This window comes from Ranitomeya imitator, chromosome 5 (assembly GCF_032444005.1).
Source record: "Ranitomeya imitator isolate aRanImi1 chromosome 5, aRanImi1.pri, whole genome shotgun sequence".
Lineage (NCBI taxonomy): Eukaryota > Metazoa > Chordata > Amphibia > Anura > Dendrobatidae > Ranitomeya > Ranitomeya imitator.
The window spans coordinates 266,831,458-266,851,100 of NC_091286.1; the positions used below are offsets into that span (position 1 = coordinate 266,831,458).

The 19,643-nt window shown below is 47.7% G+C and overlaps 1 protein-coding gene across 4 annotated transcripts in view; it reads right to left on the reverse strand.

The window, feature by feature from the left end:
* The window catches only part of FYN (FYN proto-oncogene, Src family tyrosine kinase), a 223,080-nt gene extending 205,578 nt beyond the window's left edge, over positions 1-17,502 (reverse strand). The window contains exon 1 of one of the 4 annotated variants that reach the window (XM_069726147.1): positions 17,064-17,502. The gene's annotated coding sequence lies outside the window, so the exon portion shown is untranslated. The remainder of the gene's footprint in view (positions 1-17,063) is intronic. The other 3 variants (XM_069726150.1, XM_069726148.1, XM_069726149.1) reach the window with 3 other exon arrangements.
* Positions 17,503-19,643: the final 2,141 nt, after the last annotated feature.

The following is a 19,643-nucleotide window of genomic DNA, read 5'->3' on the forward strand; positions in this document are numbered from 1 at the left end:
TTCCACCACTTAAAAAGATGAGAGGCGTCTGTAATTTACATCATAGGTAGACCTCAACTATGGGAGACAAACTGAGAAAAAAAAATCCAGAAAATCACATTGTCTGTTTTTTTAACATTTTATTTGCATATTATGGTGGAAAATAAGTATTTGGTCAGAAACAAACAATCAAGATTTCTGGCTCTCACAGACCTGTAACTTCTTCTTTAAGAGTCTCCTCTTTCCTCCACTCATTACCTGTAGTAATGGCACCTGTTTAAACTTGTTATCAGTATAAAAAGACACCTGTGCACACCCTCAAACAGTCTGACTCCAAACTCCGCTATGGTGAAGACCAAAGAGCTGTCAAAGGACACCAGAAACAAAATTGTAGCCCTGCAACAGGCTGGGAAGACTGAATCTGCAATAGCCAACCAGCTTGGAGTGAAGAAATCAACAGTGGGAGCAATAATTAGAAAATCGAAGACATACAAGACCACTGATAATCTCCCTCGATCTGGGGCTTCACGCAAAATCCCACCCCGTGGGGTCAGAATGATCACAAGAACGGTGAGCAAAAATCCCAGAACCACGCGGGGGGACCTAGTGAATGAACTACAGAGAGCTGGGACCAATGTAACCAGGCCTACCATAAGTAACACACTACGCCACCATGGACTCAGATCCTGCAGTGCCAGACGTGTCCCACTGCTTAAGCCAGTACATGTCCGGGCCCGTCTGAAGTTTGCTAGAGAGCATTTGGATGATCCAGAGGAGTTTTGGGAGAATGTCCTATGGTCTGATGAAACCAAACTGGACCTGTTTGGTAGAAACACAACTTGTCGTGTTTGGAGGAAAAAGAATACTGAGTTGCATCCATCAAACACCATACCTACTGTAAAGCATGGTGGTGGAAACATCATGCTTTGGGGCTGTTTCTCTGCAAAGGGGCCAGGACGACTGATCCGGGTACATGAAAGAATGAATGGGGCCATGTATCGTGAGATTTTGAGTGCAAACCTCCTTCCATCAGCAAGGGCATTGAACATGAAATGTGGCTGGGTCTTTCAACATGACAATGATCCAAAGCACACTGCCAGGGCAACGAAGGAGTGGCTTCGTAAGAAGCATTTCAAGGTCCTGGAGTGGCCTAGCCAGTCTCCAGATCTCAACCCTATAGAAAACCTTTGGAGGGAGTTGAAAGTCCGTGTTGCCAAGCGAAAAGCCAAAAACATCACTGCTCTAGAGGAGATCTGCATGGAGGAATGGGCCAACATACCAACAACAGTGTGTGGCAACCTTGTGAAGACTTGCAGAAAACGTTTGACCTCTGTCATTGCCAACAAAGGATATATTACAAAGTATTGAGATGAAATTTTGTTTCTGACCAAATACTTATTTTCCACCATAATATGCAAATAAAATGTTAAAAAAACAGACAATGTGATTTTCTGGATTTTTTTTTCTCAGTTTGTCTCCCATAGTTGAGGTCTACCTATGATGTAAATTACAGACGCCTCTCATCTTTTTAAGTGGTGGAACTTGCACTATTGCTGACTGACTAAATACTTTTTTGCCCCACTGTACATGTACCAGGGACAGACGCAGGGGCCGCTGGTCGGCACCATATTGTGGAACAGCTGAGACATTACAACTATGGCACCAAGTCATCAAACAGTTTTCACCACAATTCTAGAGTCAAACTGAAATGCTGACATTTTAGGAAAAATGTTGAAAATTTTACTGATTTTAAGTCACCTTTATCAACTTTTTTGAAAAATGGATACAGCTGCCCAGGGAAAGGGGGTGTAAATTAAGCCAGAAATGTACTCCGGTCCCTAAAAGATGAGACAAGGGGTCATCTAAAACTCTGTCCATGACCGCTCTGAGCTGGCAGCAATCAGCGCGGGGCAGAAAAGGCTGGTAGGAAGTCTTTAGGCGCATAAGGAAACATACATGGATAACCCCTTTAATAAATGTGATGCATTATACTGTAGTGGGCTGTTCATCATGACTGGCGTGCAAAATGGGGCCTGTGTCTGTCAATAAGGCCGGTTTCACACGTCAGTGGCTCTGGTACGTGAGGTGACAGTTTCCTCACGTACCGGAGCCACTGACACACGTAGACACATTAAAATCAATGCATCTGTGCAGATGTCATTGATTTTTTGTGGACCGTGTCTCCATGTGCCAAACACGGAGACATGTCAGTGTTCGTGGGAGCGCACGGATTACACGGACCCATTAAAGTCAATGGGTCCGTGTAAAACACGTACCGCACACGGACGTTGTCCGTGTGCAGTCCGTGTGCCGTGCAGGAGACAGCGCTACATTAAGCGCTGTCCCCCCCACTGGTGCTGAAGCCGCGATTCATATCTTCCCTGCAGCAGCGTTTGCTGTAGAGAAGATATGAATAAGTGTGTTTAAAATAAAGATCTATCTTTCTCCCGCCCTCCCATCCCCTGTGCGCCCCCTCCTCCCCCCCCTCCCCGCTGTTCTGAAAATACTCACCCGGCTCGCTCCCTCGCCGGCGCTGCTTCCTCTCCTGGCCGCATCTTCTCCTGTATGTGGTCACGTGGGGCCGCTCATTTACAGTAATGAATATGCGGCTCCACCTCCCATAGGGGTGGAGCCGCATATTCATGACTGTAATCGGCGGCCCCACGCTGCTGCAGGGAAGATATGAATCGCAGCTTCAGCACCAGATGCTGGTACGTGTGGTACCCAGCACGGTGCGTGTGGTACCCAGTGGGCACACGGGCGGCACACGTGTGCCGCACGTGTGCCACACTGATGTGCCACAGAAACGTAGGGGCATACGGACACGGATAATTCCGGTACCGATTTTTTCCGGTACTGGAATTATCTGGACGTGTGAAACCGGCCTAAGGTTGAGATGGTGGTGTGGTTATATGGCTTGTTACCAGCTGTGCCACGCACACCAGTCTAGGCTAGATGTTAGACCTTTAGAAAAGTCTTTAGTATAAGGCGAGGGTCACACTTTACATATGGAAAATCGGTCCGAGTCTCCCTGCCGAGAGTCGCACAAGTGTTCTCCGTATGGTCATCCGTGTGTAATGCGTATGCAATGCGATGTTACACGCACGCTGAATACACCTGAGAAACAATACGGTGTTGTGAGCTGCCCCCTAGACTAACACTGGACCGAGTGCTATGCAATGTTTCCTCGCATAGCACTCGTCCGTATTCTACAGTAGTGTGACCCCGGCCTTAAGCCTCTTTCACACTTCCGTCGGAATGTGAACGTCACAATGCGTCATTCTGTGAAAAAAACACATCCTGCAAAGTTGCCCACAGGATGCGTTTTTTGCACGTAGACTTGTATTACCAACGCATCGCGACGCATGGACACACGTTCCATACATCGTGCACTGGATGCGTCGGTAATTGGTAACTTTTTTTGTGCGACGGGTTCACCATTTTCGACCGCGCATGCGCGGCCGAAACTCCGCCCCCTCCTCCCCGGAACTCATAATGGGCAGCGGATGCGTCTGAAAACTGCATCCGCTGCCCACATTGTGCACTATTTTGCACAACGTCCGTCGGTACGTCGGGCCGACGGAAATGTGAAAGAGGCTTTAGAGACATTTAGGCTAGGGTCACATGATCATATTTTATGGCCGAGGTGCGATTCGACAAAACATCTGTTCACACTCAGACCAATGTTAGTCTATGGGGCTGTGCACATGTCAGTTGTTCCGTGGTCACAGTGTGTCCGAGGACAAAAATCATAGCATAATTTGCATCTGATATTCAGATTACACTTGGCCATGGAAGTCAATGAGTCTGTTGGAAAAATTGGACTGCACTGGGATAACATCTGACAGCAGTCCAAATTCCATGGACTGACAGATCACTCTGATCTCATTCTGATCACACTCTGATCGCACTCTGATCGCACTCTGATCGCACTATGATCACATTCTGATCACACTCTGATCACACTCTGATCACACTGACCGCACTCTGATCGCTCTCTGATCACACTGACCGCACTCTGATCGCTCTCTGACCGCACTCTGATCACTCTCTGATCGCTCTCTGATCATACTGACCGAACTTTGATCGCACTCTGATCACACTGACCACACTCTGATCACACTGACCGCACCCTGATCACACTCTGATCACACTCTGATTGCTCTCTGATCACACTCTGATCACACTCTGATCACACTGACCGCACTCTGATCACTCTCATCCCACTGACCGCACTCTGATCACACTGACCGCACTCTGATCACATTGACCGCACTCTGATCGCTCTCTGATCACTCTCTGATCACATTGACCGCACTTTGATCGCACTCTGATCACACTGGCCACACTCTGACCGCACTCTTATCACACTCTGATCGCTCTCTGATCACACTGACCGCTCTCTGATCACACTCTGATTGCTCTCTGATCACACTCTGATCGCTTCTGATCACACTCTGATCGCTCTCTGATCACACTCTGATCGCTCTCTGATCACACTCTGATCGCTTCTGATCACACTCTGATCGCTCTCTGATCACACTCTGATCGCTCTCTGATCACACTCTGATTGCTCTCTGATCAGAATGTGGTTAGAATAATTGGACCAATTTTCTCGGATAAGAGAAAATACGTTCGTGTGACCCGGCCTCACCTGATAATGAGCTATGACACAATCTACAAACACACTTCAAAACTGGTCCCCAACAATACTGATAATTCCGAGCAGTTGTCACTTCTCATAACATGTCCTCTTTAGTACACACTTGTCTTGCCCATAATGTTCTGGACCATCTTTTTTTTTAGATCTTTGCATTGTGTCGTTCTTTTGTTATTCCTCCCAGAAATTAATAAATAAAGTGACATCTGGGAGTGACCAGCTTGGGGGCATGTCCATACACAGTCTGATCCTGTCCAATCAGTGCTCTCAGTGTCAGACTGTGTATGGGACACGCCCCTTTGACAAGGTGAATGCTACTACCCATTTGTCCATTTATTCACAAATTTCTCATTGATAAAAGAAAGCATTGGAACGCAGAGATGTGAGACACGATGATCCAGACTTCTTATTTTATAAGGAATTCAAGTATTTACTAAACCAGAAGTGTCCGGAGAGGTGACAGGTTCTCTTTAAAAACAAACCATGAAGCCATAGATTCCCATTCTTACATATAGCCTCCTATGAAACGTGGAAAAAAGATTCTACACTTCACCCACAACTGAGAAGAAAATGAGCAGAAACAAGAAGTATTGTGGACACCGAAGCAGTACGTGAATCTCATCTGCATAACTTATCCAGACAGCGAGCACTACCGGAGCGGATGTTCTTCATCTTCACCATCAGCTAAGAAGCCACTTCAAATAAGACATTAGGCAACGGCTTCCTGAGCAAATGTCCCTCCTGCGCCATAGTAATCAGTGCAATCCCAGAGTGCAGCGCCTGTATTCTGCTCATGGGCCGGACCTCTACTTCTGTTTAGAAAAAGTCCGTGCGTAAGCTCATTACCCCCACTATATATAGGTAAGGGGGCCGCCACAGCGTCTGTCACAGACACATAGGGCCCATATGCCGCTCTTACAATATGATTGATTCTAAATCAATGTGTTAAGTTAGAAAATTTGATGTGGAGGTGGAAAGAACCAAAGGAGTAAGGAGAGGAAAAAGAATGGCTGGAAACATTGCTATCTGGGGGAGGAAGGATGTGGAGCTGATGAGCTGAAGCAGGAAAACATAAGGAATCATTATGCTGGTGGTATACCGGTGCTTAGCTCGTGGGGGTTGTCCCCAATTACATTGTTACACAGACGGTACAGATAGCTCAGGAGGTGGCACTAATCTCAGCCACACATACTGCCACTGCCAATATCCATCACACATGGTAGTGCCACCATCAATACACATACTGCCAATATCCATCACACATGGTAGTGCCACCATCAATACACATACTGCCAATATCCATCACACATGATAGTGCCACCATCAATACACATAACGCCACTGCCAATATCCATCACACATGGTAGTGCCACCATCAATACACATACTGCCAATATCCATCACACATGGTAGTGCCACCATCAATACACATAACGCCACTGCCAATATCCATCACACATGATAGTGCCACCATCAATACACATAACGCCACTGCCAATATCCATCACACATGGTAGTGCCACCATCAATACACATAACGCCACTGCCAATATCCATCACACATGGTAGTGCCACCATCAATACACATACTGCCAATATCCATCACACATGGTAGTGCCACCATCAATACACATACTGCCAATATCCATCACACATGATAGTGCCACCATCAATACACATAACGCCACTGCCAATATCCATCACACATGATAGTGCCACCATCAATACACATAACGCCACTGCCAATATCCATCACACATGGTAGTGCCACCATCAATACACATAACGCCACTGCCAATATCCATCACACATGGTAGTGCCACCATCAATACACATACTGCCAATATCCATCACACATGGTAGTGCCACCATCAATACACATACTGCCAATATCCATCACACATGATAGTGCCACCATCAATACACATAACGCCACTGCCAATATCCATCACACATGATAGTGCCACCATCAATACACATATGCCACTGCCAATATCCATCACACATGGTAGTGCCACCATCAGTACACATAACGCCACTGCCAATATCCATCACACATGGTAGTGCCACCATCAATACACATACTGCCAATATCCATCACACATGATAGTGCCACCATCAATACACATATGCCACTGCCAATATCCATCACACATGATAGTGCCACCATCAATACACATAATGCCCCTGCCAATATCCATCACACATGATAGTGCCGCCATCAATACACATAACGCCACTGCCAATATCCATCACACATGGTAGTGCCACCATCAATACACATAACGCCACTGCCAATATCCATCACACATGAAAGTGCCACCATCAATACACATATGCCACTGCCAATATCCATCACACATGATAGTGCCACCATCAATACACATATGCCACGGCTAATATCCATCACACATGATAGTGCCACCATCAATACACATAATGCCACTGCCAATATCCATCACACATGATAGTGCCACCATCAATACACATAATGCCACTGCCAATACCCATTACACATGATAGTCACCATCAATACACATAATGCCACTGCCAATATCCATCACACATGATAGTCACCATCAATACACATAATGCCACTGCCAATATCCATCACACGATAGCCACCATCAATACACATAATGCCACTGCCAATATCCATCACGCATGATAGTCACCATCAATACACATAATGCCACTGCCAATATCCATCACACATGATAGTGCCACCATCAATACACATAATGCCACTGCCAATACCCATCACACATGATAGTCACCATCAATACACATAATGCCACTGCCAATATCCATCACACATGATAGTCACCATCAATACACATAATGCCACTGCCAATATCCATCACACGATAGCCACCATCAATACACATAATGCCACTGCCAATATCCATCACGCATGATAGTCACCATCAATACACATACTGCCAATGTGAATACCCATCACACATGATAGTGCCACCATCAATACACATAATGCCATTGCCAATATCCATCACACATGATAGTGCCACCATCAATACACATAATGCCACTGCCAATATCCATCACACATGATAGTGCCACCATCAATACACATAATGTCCCTGCCAATACCCATCACACATGCGAGTGCCACCATCAATACACATAATGCCACTGCCAATATCCATCACACATGAGAGTGTCACCATCAATACACATAATGCCACTGCCAATATCCATCACACATGATAGTGCCACCATCAATACACATATGCCACGGCTAATATCCATCACACATGATAGTGCCACCATCAATACACATAATGCCACTGCCAATATCCATCACACATGATAGTGCCACCATCAATACACATAATGCCACTGCCAATACCCATTACACATGATAGTCACCATCAATACACATAATGCCACTGCCAATATCCATCACACATGATAGTCACCATCAATACACATAATGCCACTGCCAATATCCATCACACGATAGCCACCATCAATACACATAATGCCACTGCCAATATCCATCACGCATGATAGTCACCATCAATACACATAATGCCACTGCCAATATCCATCACACATGATAGTGCCACCATCAATACACATAATGCCACTGCCAATACCCATCACACATGATAGTCACCATCAATACACATAATGCCACTGCCAATATCCATCACACATGATAGTCACCATCAATACACATAATGCCACTGCCAATATCCATCACACGATAGCCACCATCAATACACATAATGCCACTGCCAATATCCATCACGCATGATAGTCACCATCAATACACATACTGCCAATGTGAATACCCATCACACATGATAGTGCCACCATCAATACACATAATGCCATTGCCAATATCCATCACACATGATAGTGCCACCATCAATACACATAATGCCACTGCCAATATCCATCACACATGATAGTGCCACCATCAATACACATAATGTCCCTGCCAATACCCATCACACATGCGAGTGCCACCATCAATACACATAATGCCACTGCCAATATCCATCACACATGAGAGTGTCACCATCAATACACATAATGCCACTGCCAATATCCATCACACACGATAGTGCCACCATCAATACACATAATGCCCCTGCCAATATCCATCACACATGAGAGTGCCACCATCAATACACATAATGCCACTGCCAATATCCATCACACATGATAGTTCCACCATCAATACACATAATGCCACTGCCAATATCCATCACACGATAGCCACCATCAATACATATAATGCCACTGCCAATATCCATCACACATGATAGTGCCACATCAAATACATACTGCCACTGCCAATATCCATCACACATGACAGTGCCACCATCAATATACATACTGCCACTGTCAATATCCATCACACATGATAGTGCCACCATCAATACACATGCCACTGCCAATATCCATCACACATGATAGTTCCACCATCAATACACATAACGCCACTGCCAATATCCATCACACGATAGCCACCATCAATACACATAATGCCACTGCCAATATCCATCACACATGATAGTGCCACATCAAATACATACTGCCACTGCCAATATCCATCACACATGACAGTGCCACCATCAATATACATACTGCCACTGTCAATATCCATCACACATGATAGTGCCACCATCAATACACATGCCACTGCCAATATCCATCACACATGATAGTACCACCATTAATACACATACTGCCACTGCCAATATCCATCACAAATGATAGTCATCATCAATACACATACTGCTACTGCCAATATCCATCACACATGATCATGCCACCATCAATACACATAATGCCATTGCCAATTTCCATCACACATGATAGCGCCACCATCAATATACAGTAAATACTGCCACTGTCAATATCCATCACACATGATAGTGCCACCGTCAATACACATAATGCCACTGCTAATGTCCATCACACATGATAGCGCCACCATCAATATACAGTACATACTGCCACTGTCAATATCCATCACACATGATAGTGCCACAGTCAATACACATAATGCCAATATCAATCACAAATGATAGTGCCACCATCAATACATACTGCCACTGCCAATATTCATCACACATGATAGTGCTACCATCAATACACATACTGCCACTGCTAATATCCATCACATGATAGTGCCACCATCAATACACATAATGCCCCTGCCAATATCTATCACACATTATAGTGACACCATCAATACATATAATGCCGCTGCCAATATCCATCACACATGATTGTGCCACCATCAATACACATAATGCCCCTGCCAATATCCATCACACATTATAGTGACACCATCAATACATATAATGCCACTGCCAATATCCATCACACATTATTATTATTATTATTATACATTTTTATAGCGCCATTTATTCCATGGCACTTTACATGTGAAAAGGGGGCAAATATAGACAAATACATTAAACATGAGCAGATAACAGGCACACGGGTACATAAGGAGGGAGGACCCTGGCCGCGAGGGCTCACAGTCTGCAGGGGGTGGGTGAGGATACACTAGGAGAGGGTAGGGCAGGTTGCACGGCGGTTCAGTAACTTCAGGATCACTGCAGGCTGTAGGCTTGTCAGAAGAGGTGAGTCTTCATGTTCTTTTTGAAGGTTTCTATGGTAGGCGAGAGTCTGATGTGTTGGGGTAGAGAGTTCCAGAGTATGGGGGAAGCACGGGAGAAGTCTTGGATGCGGTTGTGGGAAGAAGAGATGAGAGGGGAGTAGAGAAGGAGGTCTTGAGAGGATCGGAGGTTGCGTGTAGGTAAGTACCGGGAGACGAGGTCACAGATGTATGGAGGAGACAGGTTGTGGATGGCTTTGTATGTCAGTGTGAGGGTTTTGAACTGGAGTCTCTGGGTGATAGGAAGCCAGTGAAGGGCTTGGCATAGGGGAGAGGCTGGGGAATAGCGGGGAGACATGTAGATTAGTCGGGCAGCAGAGTGTAGGATGGATTGGAGTGGTGCCAGAGTGCTAGAGGGGAGTCCAGAGAGTAGGAGGTTGCAGTAGTCGAGGCGGGAGATGATAAGGGCATGCACTAGCGTTTTTGTGGTGACGCGGTCAAGGAATGCGCAGATCAGGAAGATATTTTTGAGTTTGAGACGGCAGGAGGAAGCAAGGATTTGGATATGTGGCTTGAAAGAGAGGGCAGAGTCGAGGATCACCCCGAGGCACCGGGCGTGTGGGACTGGGGAAATTGAGCAGCCATTGACATTGATGGATAGGTCTGGTGGAGGGGTACAGTGAGATGGAGGAAAGATGATGAATTCTGTTTTGTCCATGTTCAGTTGTAGAAAGCGAGCAGAAAAGAAGGCTGAAATAGCAGATAGACAGTGCGGGATTTTGGTAAGTAAGGAGGAGAGGTCTGGTCCAGATAGGTTGATCTGCGTGTCATCAGCGTAGAGATGGTACTGCATACCGTGGGATTCTATGAGCTGTCCCAGGCCGAAAGTGTAGATGGAGAAGAGTAGGGGTCCTAGAACAGAGCCTTGAGGAACACCGACTGACAAGGGGCGAAGTGAGGAGGTGGTGTGGGGGAGGGAGACACTGAATGTTCGGTCTGTCAGATATGACGAGATCCAGGAAAGGGCCAAGTCTGTGATGCCAAGAGATGAGAGGATATGTAATAATAGGGAATGGTCCACTGTGTCAAAGGCAGAAGACAGGTCCAGGAGAAGGAGGACAGAGTAGTGTCGCTTGCTCTTGGCAGTTAGTAGGTCATTGGAGACTTTAGTTAGGGCAGTTTCAGTTGAGTGATGGGAACGGAAGCCTGATTGTAACCGATCAAAGAGGGAGCAGGAGGAGAGGTGGGAGGACAGTTCAAGATGGACGTGTTGCTCCAGCAATTTGGAGGCATAAGGGAGAAGAGACATCGGGCGATAGCTAGACACAGAGGATGGGTCGAGGGAGGGCTTTTTGAGGATGGGTGTGATCTTGGCATGCTTGAAGGATGAGGGGAAGACACCTGTTGTGAGTGAGAGGTTGAGATGAAGACCGCAGCAAGGTTAGGGATGAAAGTGATATGAGGGTGACATGATAGTGACAAAATCAAAACACATAATGCCACTGCCAATATCCATCACACATGATCGTGACACCATCAATACACATAATGCCCCTGCCAGTATCAACCAGACATAACAACACTGCCGTTATCCAGACACAATGCCACAGTTATTCAACAGAATGCCACTGTCAATACCAATCACACATAATGCCACTACCATACATAGTGCCACTATCACACATAATGCCACCAAAGGTCACACATAATGCCACCACTGAACACACATAATGCCACTATGGATCACACATAATGTCACTAATGATCACACAAAATGCCACTATCAATCACACATAATGTTGCTATAGATCACATATAATGCCACTAAGTATGACACATAGTGCCACTATGGATCACACATAATGCCACTATGGATCACACATAATGCCACTATGGATCGCACATAATGCACTATGGATCACACATAATGCCACTATGGATCACACATAACGCCACTATTGATCACACATAATGCCACTATCGATCACACATCATACCACTATGGATCACACATAACGCCACTATTGATCACACATAATGCCACTATCGATCACACATAATACCACTATGGATCACACATAACGCCACTATTGATCACACATAACGCCACTATTGATCACACATAACGCCACTATTGATCACACATAACACCACTATCTATCACACATAATACCACTATTGATCACACATAACACCACTATCGATCACACATAACGCCACTATTGATCACACATCATGCCACTATTGATCACACATCATGCCACTATTGATCACACATAACGCCACTATGGATCACACATCATGCCACTATTGATCACACATAACACCACTACCACTATCTATCACACATAATACCACTATTGATCACACATAACACCACTATCGATCACACATAACGCCACTATTGATCACACATCATGCCACTATTGATCACACATCATGCCACTATTGATCACACATAATGCCACTATGGATCACACATAATGCCACTATGGATCACACATAATGCCACTATGGATCACACATAACGCCACTATTGATCACACATAATGCCACTATCGATCACACATCATACCACTATGGATCACACATAACGCCACTATTGATCACACATAATGCCACTATCGATCACACATAATACCACTATGGATCACACATAACGCCACTATTGATCACACATAACGCCACTATTGATCACACATAACGCCACTATCAATCACACATAATGCCACTATGGATCAAACATAATGCCACTATTGATCACACATAACGCCACTATGGATCACACATCATGCCACTATTGATCACACATAACACCACTATCTATCACACATAATACCACTATTGATCACACATAACACCACTATCGATCACACATAACGCCACTATTGATCACACATCATGCCACTATTGATCACACATCATGCCACTATTGATCACACATAACGCCACTATTGATCACACATAACGCCACTATTGATCACACATCATGCCACTATTGATCACACATAACGCCGCTATGTATCACACATAATGCCACTATTGATCACACATAACGTCACTATCGATCACACATAACGCCACTATTGATCACACATAATGCCACTACTGATCACACATCATGCCACTACAGATCACACATAATGCCACTACAGATCACACATAACGCCACTATTGATCACACATAACGCCACTATTGATCACACATAACACCGCTATGTATCACACATAATGCCACTATTGATCACACATAATGCCACTATGGATCACACATAGCACTGCTATTGATCACACATAACGCCACTATTGATCACACATAACGCCGCTATGTATCACACATAATGCCACTATTGATCACACATAACGCCACTATGGATCACACATCATGCCACTATTGATCACACATAACACCACTATCTATCACACATAATACCACTATTGATCACACATAACACCACTATCGATCACACATAACGCCACTATTGATCACACATAACGCCACTATTGATCACACATCATGCCACTATTGATCACACATAACGCCGCTATGTATCACACGTAATGCCACTATTGATCACACATAATGCCACTACTGATCACACATCATGCCACTACAGATCACACATAATGCCACTACAGATCACACATAACGCCACTATTGATCACACATAACGCCACTATTGATCACACATAACACCGCTATGTATCACACATAATGCCACTATTGATCACACATAATGCCACTATGGATCACACATAGCACTGCTATTGATCACACATAACGCCACTATTGATCACACATAACGTCGCTATGTATCACACATAATGCCACTATTTATCACACATAACGCCACTATCGATCACACATAACGCCACTATTGATCACACACAATGCCGCTATGTATCACACATAATGCCACTATTTATCACACATAACGCCACTATCGATCACACATAACGCCACTATTGATCACACATAACGCTGCTCTTTATCACACATAACGCCACTATCTATCACACATAACGCCACTATTGATCACACATCATGCCACTATTGATCACACATAATGCCACTATTGATCACACATAATGCGACTATTGATCACACATCAAGCCACTATGGATCACACATAATGCTACTATTGATCACACATAACGCCACTATCGATCACACATAACGCCACTATTGATCACACATAATGCCACTATCGATCACACATAACGCCACTATCGATCACACATAACGCCACTATTGATCACACATAACGCCACTATCGATCACACATAATGCCACTATCGATCACACATAACGCCACTATCGATCACACATAACGCCACTATTGATCACACATAATGCCACTATCGATCACACATAACGCCACTATCGATCACACATAACGCCACTATTGATCACACATAATGCCACTATTGATCACACATAATGCCACTATCGATCACACATAACGCCACTATCGATCACACATAACGCCACTATTGATCACACATAATGCCACTATTGATCACACATAATGCCACTATCGATCACACATAACGCCACTATCGATCACACATAACGCCACTATCGATCACACATAACGCCACTATTGATCACACATAATGCCACTATCGATCACACATAACGCCACTATTGATCACACATAATGCCACTATCGATCACACATAACGCCACTATCGATCACACATAACGCCACTATTGATCACACATAATGCCACTATCGATCACACATAACGCCACTATCGATCACACATAACGCCACTATTGATCACACATCATGCCAGTATCGATCACACATAACGCCACTATTGATCACACATAATGCCACTATCGATCACACATAACGCCACTATTGATCACACATAACACTGCTATGTATCACACATAACGCCACTATTGATCACACATAACGCCACTATCGATCACACATAACGCCACTATCGATCACACATAACGCCACTATTGATCACACACAATGCCGCTATGTATCACACATAATGCCACTATTTATCACACATAACGCCACTATCGATCACACATAACGCCACTATTGATCACACATAACGCTGCTATTTATCACACATAACGCCACTATCGATCACACATAACGCCACTATTGATCACACATCATGCCACTATTGATCACACATAATGCCACTATTGATCACACATAATGCGACTATTGATCACACATAACGCCACTATCGATCACACATAATGCCACTATTGATCACACATAATGCCACTATCGATCACACATAACGCCACTATCGATCACACATAACGCCACTATTGATCACACATAACACCACTATTGATCACACATAACGCCACTATCGATCACACATAATGCCACTATCGATCACACATAACGCCACTATCGATCACACATAACGCCACTATTGATCACACATAATGCCACTATCGATCACACATAACGCCACTATCGATCACACATAACGCCACTATTGATCACACATAATGCCACTATTGATCACACATAATGCCACTATCGATCACACATAACGCCATTATCGATCACACATAACGCCACTATCGATCACACATAACGCCACTATTGATCACACATAATGCCACTATCGATCACACATAACGCCACTATTGATCACACATAATGCCACTATCGATCACACATAACGCCACTATCGATCACACATAACGCCACTATTGATCACACATAATGCCACTATCGATCACACATAACGCCACTATCGATCACACATAACGCCACTATCGATCACACATAACGCCACTATCGATCACACATAACGCCACTATTGATCACACATAATGCCACTATCGATCACACATAACGCCACTATCGATCACACATAACGCCACTATTGATCACACATCATGCCACTATTGATCACACATAACGCCACTATTGATCACACATAATGCCACTATCGATCACACATAACGCCACTATTGATCACACATAACACTGCTATGTATCACACATAACGCCACTATTGATCACACATAACGCCACTATCGATCACACATAACGCCACTATCGATCACACATCATGCCACATGAGTAAAGCCAACGTCTTGATTTTATAGAGATGCACTGATCAGAAATTAAAGTTTAAAAAGCATTCAAAAAATTCAGAAAACAATCACCCAGCTTTCCACGGCTCCAGAATGCCACGTCCAGTTCTGCAGTGATATGCCAATGTTGGATACTCCACCGGCTGACAACCCTTGTGCCCGGCTGGCGTGGTTGTCAGCCTGCTCCTTACTGTGGATGGTGTGGAGACAGCACATTCTCCCGCACCCACCAGGGGGGAGATGAAGCCCCCTCAGCACCCAGACTGCAGATGGCAATGACAGGGAATGAGCCCAAACAACACATCCTTGTGTCATTCCCACCGGGCAAGGGTGGCTTTCATGAAAGAGGGTTCTGTCTGCCACCCAGCTGTAACTGGCAGCTATGCCCCCTAGTCATGCATGGACCCTCGGCCTGTGCCCTATGGCAGTGCCACCATGTCACGCAGATGCCTCCGCATGCCGTACAATGCTGCAGCGTGGTGCTGGCCCGAGAATGCCCACATGCCACCTGCTCGGGGGCAGCCATGCGCAGCACACAGGCCACGGAGGAGCAGAGCCGGCCTCAGCAATGGCACATGCCTCCATTCTCAGGCACACCGTGCTGTGCCAGCTGCTGGGCCCGGCGTCCTGCCACCTCCCCGGTCCCGGCCATGTCTGTGCGCCCTCCTACCCTACACAAAGGAGCCACGGGGGAACAATGGGACAATAACGGGCCCGGCGTCCTGTACCTGCACCGGCCGGCTCTCATCCCCACGGGGCGCCCTCCTGGCGGGTGTAGCGGGCGAGCTGCGGTCACACCCGGCTTGTCGTGCAGTGGAGCCGCGACTGACAGCAGCGCCCTCCTCCTCCTCTTCTGTGTGTGACCGGGAGAGGGGGCTGCAGAGTCCGGGCTGCCTCTGCCTCCTGCCCGGGACCACCGGTCCTGCTGCTGCTGCCCACGGGTGACAAAAGCTGCGGATCCCCGCGAGTGGTTATCTTCCTCCTGCTTTTCCCAGGCTCTGAGTGTGATGGGCACGGAACCAACCGCAGGCAGTTCAGCCCACTGCTAGGGAGGGTCTTCCTCATCCTATGCATCACATTACTCCTCCTCTGGAGACCACCACACTCCCCGCACAGTCCTCGGACTTGCCAGGATGCTCCAGCATGGGTGACAGTAGGGCAGGGCATGGCACAGAGCAATGTGGTGGTCTGCAGAGCTGCCACTGGGGATGGGACTGCCACTGTGGATGGGGCTGTGACTGGGGATGGGACTGCCACTGGGGATGGGACTGCCACTGTGGATGGGACTGTCACTGGGGATAGAGCTGTCACTGGGGATGGGACTGCCACTGTGGATGGGGCTGTGACTGGGGATAGAGCTGTCACTGGGGATGGGACTGTCACTGGGGATGGGACTGTCACTGGGGATGGGACTGTCACTGGGGATGGGACTGCCACTGGGGATGGGACTGCCACTGGGGATGGGACTGTCACTGGGGATGGGACTGCCACTGGGGATGGGACTGCCACTGGGGATGGGGCTGCCACTGGGGATGGGACTGCCACTGGGGATGGGACTGCCACTGGGGATGGGGCTGCCACTGGGGATGGGACTGCCACTGGGGATGGGGCTGCCACTGGGGATGGGACTGCCACTGGGGATGGAGCTGCCACTGAGGATGAGGCTGCCACTGGGGATGGGACTGCCACTGGGGATGGGACTGCCACTGTGGATGGGGCTGTGACTGGGGATAGAGCTGTCACTGAGGATGGGACTGTCACTGGGGATGGGACTGTCACTGGGGATGGGACTGCCACTGGGGATGGGACTGCCACTGTGGATGGGGCTGTGACTGGGGATAGAGCTGTCACTGGGGATGGGACTGTCACTGGGGATGGGACTGTCACTGGGGATAGAGCTGTCACTGGGGATGGGACTGTCACTGGGGATGGGACTGTCACTGGGGATGGGACTGCCACTGGGGATGGGACTGCCACTGGGGATGGGACTGTCACTGGGGATGGGACTGCCACTGGGGATGGGACTGCCACTGGGGATGGGGCTGCCACTGGGGATGGGACTGCCACTGGGGATGGGACTGCCACTGGGGATGGGGCAGCCACTGGGGATGGGCCTGCCACTGGGGATGGGACTGCCACTGGGGATGGGGCTGCCACTGGGGATGGGACTGCCACTGGGGATGGAGCTGCCACTGAGGATGAGGCTGCCACTGGGGATGGGACTGCCACTGGGGATGGGACTGCCACTGTGGATGGGGCTGTGACTGGGGATAGAGCTGTCACTGAGGATGGGACTGTCACTGGGGATGGGACTGTCACTGGGGATGGGACTGTCACTGGGGATGGGACTGCCACTGGGGATGGGACTGCCACTGTGGATGGGGCTGTGACTGGGGATAGAGCTGTCACTGGGGATGGGACTGTCACTGGGGATGGGACTGCCACTGGGGATGGGACTGTCACTGGGGATGGGGCTGCCACTGGGGATGGGGCTGCCACTGGGGATGGGACTGCCACTGGGGATGGGACTGCCACTGGGGATGGGGCTGCCACTGGTGATGGGACTGCCACTGGGGATGGGACTGCCACTGGGGATGGGGCTGCCACTGGGGATGGGACTGCCACTGGGGATGGAGCTGCCACTGAGGATGAGGCTGCCACTGGGGATGGGACTGCCACTGGGGATGGGACTGCCACTGTGGATGGGGCTGTGACTGGGGATAGAGCTGTCACTGGGGATGGGACTGTCACTGGGGATGGGACTGTCACTGGGGATGGGACTGCCACTGGGGATGGGACTGCCACTGGGGATGGGGCTGCCACTGGGGATGGGACTGCCACTGGGGATGGGACTGCCACTGGGGATGGGGCTGCCACTGGGGATGGGACTGCCACTGGGGATGGGACTGCCACTGGGGATGGGGCTGCCACTGGGGATGGGACTGCCACTGGGGATGGAGCTGCCACTGAGGATGAGGCTGCCACTGGGGATGGGACTGTCGCTGGGGATGGGGCTGCCACTGGGGATGGGCTGCCACTGGGAATGGAACTGTGACTGGGGATGGGGCTGTCACTGGGGATGGGGCTGCCACTGGGGATGGGGCTGCCACTGGGGATGGGACTGCCACTGGGGATGGAGCTGCCACTGAGGATGAGGCTGCCACTGGGGATGGGACTGTCGCTGGGGATGGGGCTGCCACTGGGGATGGGCTGCCACTGGGAATGGAACTGTGACTGGGGATGGGGCTGCCACTGGGGATGGGCTGCCACTGGGAATGGGACTGTGACTGGGGATGGGGCTGTCACTG